Source organism: Cinclus cinclus, chromosome Z (genome assembly GCF_963662255.1).
Source record: "Cinclus cinclus chromosome Z, bCinCin1.1, whole genome shotgun sequence".
NCBI lineage: Eukaryota > Metazoa > Chordata > Aves > Passeriformes > Cinclidae > Cinclus > Cinclus cinclus.
The window spans coordinates 33,599,766-33,604,424 of record NC_085084.1 but is presented as its reverse complement, the minus strand read 5'-3'; positions in this window follow the sequence as shown (position 1 = coordinate 33,604,424).

Genomic DNA, 4,659 nt, shown 5'->3' with positions numbered 1-4,659 from the left:
GTCAAAAAAGTAAACTCCGGAATCACCAAAATAAACAAAAAAATTGGAACAAATTTAGACAGCAGCTGCATACACACACTGGTCCGCATATCCTCGAGTCTGTTTTCATAACAATGCATAGAGAAAATGATAAAAAGGCTTAATTTTATCTTCTTAAAAGATTGCTAGTTTTGATCTTTGCAAAGTGAAACAAAAGTGAATCTCAGTGATGGAATTTCCCTTTCAGTTATCAAAGTTATGCAAGGAGCACTGAAGCCCCCATCTCTAGGTCTCTGAGAGTGTCACAATGAAGCCATGATTAAAATCATACAAATGTCAAAGGCAGTCAAATGCTGGGTTGTAGTGGACAAAAATAGATGGGAAGCAACAAAATACAGAAAACCATTTAGCAAGAAAACTGAGAACAATTCAAATTTCAGGAATGGCACCAGTTTTATTTAAACAGAGGAAGGAGCCTTGATCCAAAATAATCTGAATAGACATTCATATAGGTTACCCCATCATTCTTCCACTTGACTTTGGCTTATGCTGTTGTTCCTTCACACCATTTATAATAATAAAAATTAAATTAATATGCTTTGGGGTAATATAACTTCAGAGTTATATATATTCTTGTGCAATAACTTAACTATGTTTTCTGTCAGGAGTAGCTCAGAGAGCTGCAACTGTTCAGTCTGAAGAAGGTGAGGGAGGGTGAGTGTCAGTGGAGGATTATACATATGTATGTAAAACAGTTGGGAGTAAAGAAGATAGAGAAAGATTTTTCTCAAGGGTACCCAGTGAGCAGATAAATAACAAATACCACAAAAAGAATCACAATGTATACCACTTAAACAAAAACAAACAAATAAACAAGCAAAATAATAAAAAACACCCCACACTTTTGCTGTGAGTGTGGTCAAACAGTTGAGCAGGTTGCTATGAGAGGTTCTGGAGACTTCATTTCTGAAGATCTGTAAATGGCTAAAAACAACAGAGATTAGGGGAGGAAAAAAACAAAACAAAACAAAACAAAACAAAAAATAAAAAAACCACCAAAACACAGAAAGGAAATATGTATTCCAAAATTAAATTTCATTTAAGGTAAAAAATGCTAATAATGTTTACTTTCCTAGTATGTCTTGTCTTATCTACATATGTCTATATATGTGGTATTGCTCATTGTGGGAAGAATATATGTGGTGGGGAAAGACTACTTAAATGTGAGAAACATAATAGGGAAGAAGGAAGCAGGAGATTTCATGGAATCTAACTATTGAGTAAATGTGAAACAACAAGCTCTCCTGAACTCTGAACACTGCTTGACACAATGCAGTGCCACAAAGTTCTGTGAACATCTGTGTTTTCCTATAACAAAGTCTTGCCTTGGAAGGGAAACTTTGCTGTTTGTCTGTGTCATTTGAAAATCTAATATACAGCACTGCAAGGATGGTATCAATAGAATGTGGATAAAACAGATGGCATGGGATGCACTATGGATCAATTCTGCAAGCCTGTCTGACAAAGACTATGGGAATTGTATAAAGACTTCAGGTGTCCAAAACAGTCCTTATGGGTATCCAAAGCTTGTAACTACTAGCACAGGAAACTAGTTAGGTTTTCAATTTTGTAAAAAGGCTTTGCACTACTGATGTGAGGTAAACAGCTGTCTTGTTGAGGTCTGGTGCACCCTCTGGTCTTTGTCAGCTCACAAATCACTTTGCTTCCCCCTGTGTGAAACTCAGGCCATACCAAAATAATGATACAGCACCATTTCCACTGATTTCAGAAATCTAAGCACCAGGCCTGAAGAGCCATTCTTTTTCTTTCTACTGAACATTCAATTAAATGATACAAACGTTTTTCAACCAAATACTTTAACATTAATTTCTTTCGAATCCTACCACCACTGAAGATGAGATGCCATTGCCTGTAGTTCATTATTTCCTAGAAACTTAGTTAAACTCAAATGAGCATTTAAATTAATAGCCTTCATTCTTCACCTGTTTCCTTGGATTTCTTTATCCATGAACTGTATTTTTCTCTTGCTGTTCTATGAAACTGACCACACTAATGCTAGTGGAAAGAGTTCTACCATGTGTACTAATTTTACTAAACTGAATCTCAGTGTTTCTGCTGCCCATTTTTTCCAAGCAGTTTCTCTTTGAGACAAGCCATAAGGAAACCTCTTCTGGTTCAGACCCTGGCCAAGGAACCAGACTGATGTGTCTCAATACTCTCTGCCTTTGCCTAACCATCATAGTTCAGCTCATCCTTAAGTTCCATCCTCCTATTCCACATCATCAAAAGGGTAAGGATAATATGTCTTTTATGCTGGCTTGGATTCTTGCCTGAGAGGAGGACAAGATCTCTGCATCAAACACCGTCTCTCTTGGTAAACACCACACATGGCCTGTAAGGTCTTGAACAAAATGACTGAGAGGTCACACTGCAGCTGTTTGACTCAGTACAGAGAGATGACATGTTTAACCAAGACAAAGAAGCTTCCTGGAAACCTTTGTCCTAAGTTTGGAATCTGACTGCAGTGCTGAATAGGGTGATCTGCACACTAACCCATTAGGGCCCAACTGGTTTAGTGAGGAGATATTTTCACAAATTTTACCCAATGATCAGACGCTGCAAGGCTCATCCACAGCAGTGACCTCCCTGGCATGAGTAGGCATTTTAGCAGTGCTGGGTGTACATAGGTTGCTTGGTCCAGTCCTTGTGTTTGTTCTTTGCAAATGCACAAAATAACCAAGGGAATTCAAAATCTTTTGTTTGTGATACAATTATTTGGCTAGAAAATTTGTCTCTGCGTATGCATACATGAACAATGATAATATTAATTCACTTATGATAATTTTTTTAATTGCATTGATTTTAAAAGGTAACTACATTATATGGTATACTCAGTTCCTGTCCCTTCTTTACACAAAAAAAAATCATTAATGATCTTTCTTCTTTAATTTTGAGAAACAGGATAATATTTTCTTGCTTTGGTAATGCTCTGCAAAGTAATAATGTACAGAAGTCTAGTATAAACAACAGCATTTTTAACATAACATACTCTTCTTTTATAATTTTATGTAACTTCTTCAATATTGCCAAGCCCAAAAGGTAAAAGCTTTCCCTTACCCTCACACTACATTTCAGTCTGGCTGGCACAGGTGAAGGCAAGCATTTCAGGAGAGGAGTTAGGTGACCGTGCACTCCAGAAACACTTCTCCAGTTATACCAGCTGCAGAATACTGGCAGGTCTTTTCTTTATCCAGCCTGCAGGGGTGAGAATTTGGACAATCTTTTGGCCATATCAGAACCCAGTGATATTCTGATAGTCTGTGTTTTAGCCACTTGCTAAACTGGAAATCTTGCCCACACCTTTGAAAATTCAAATTTTCAGTGAAATGCAATGAAAGCTCTATCACTGCAGGGCTTGTATACTAATATAGAAAATTGAGTAACAAAAGGAAAGAGAGAAAGAGGGGTTATGAAACTGGCACCATAATGTGCTAACATAATACCAGACAGTGCAGGGGGAGATGAGAAGTAGAGTGGGAAGAAAAAATTACAGAGTCATGAAGGAGTCAAATAAAAGTAAATAAACTGGAACTAATGAGATTAGTCAAAACACTAATGGCATAGTCAGAAGGATGGGAAATCAGTGGGCATTAACCTCCTGTGAGAAAGAAAAATGCGCTTGTGCAGAAAGCCAAGGCAGAGAAGGCCATGGATAGGATGTACTCTGTGTACAGTAGGTGAAGAATTTCCTTCTGAAAGCATTTGACTAGAACAAGAGGTAGCAATGATCCAAGATGAGGCAGGATCAAGGCTGAAACAAGGTTATAGGTCTGAATGACAAATGGTCCACGCAGCTGGCAGTGACAGCTTGATATCATGGTGGTGCATTCCCCCTTAATTCCTTTCCAGGCTGCAGTGCTCTCTGAGAAAATGCTTGTTAAGCATTGTCCTTGAAAATGCCACCTGGGCTCAGCCCTTTCTGGGCTTATGAAAAAACACTGTCCACTCTCAGGAACTCCAAACAAGCTTCTGTTTTTTCCAAGACCACCCTTGGAAAATACTCCTCTGGCCTGAACAGCACAACATTCCTATTCTCACACTTTCAAAGAATGTGCCAACTGTGGCCAGGATGAAACACTGCTCTGACTAAAGTCCACTTTCTTGTGACCCTATGACATTGTGGTTCAGAATAGGATCCATTGGGAGATGTAAAAGCATCTGAAGTGAGTATTTTTCTGACCTCTGAGGGATATTTTTTCCACAGGTTCCTTATCTTGCACAGACTATGTCAGCATGCATACCCTTTACACACATGCTATAGCAAATCTGGAAATTAAGTAAGTTATAGTTATAATTGAGGATAAATGCTGGTAAGTTTTTTCTCTGCTAGATTGTTAAGGTTAAGCTATAAATTAGGATATAAGTTAAATTAAAGTCCTGTTAAGTTTAAGTGTTGTTAAGCTCTAGGCCGTATTCTTTTTCACTCTTTTTTACACTGTCTTTACAAACAGACACACAAATACACTTAGGTAGTTTCAATTAATTTCTATTTTAATTGCCTGGATTTTTTTGGTTTTGTTGTTGCTTGCAGTGCCTCAGTTGTGCTTTGTAAGTAAAGTGAATCTTGTCAACAAATCCACTGTGCTTTGTAGTTCAATA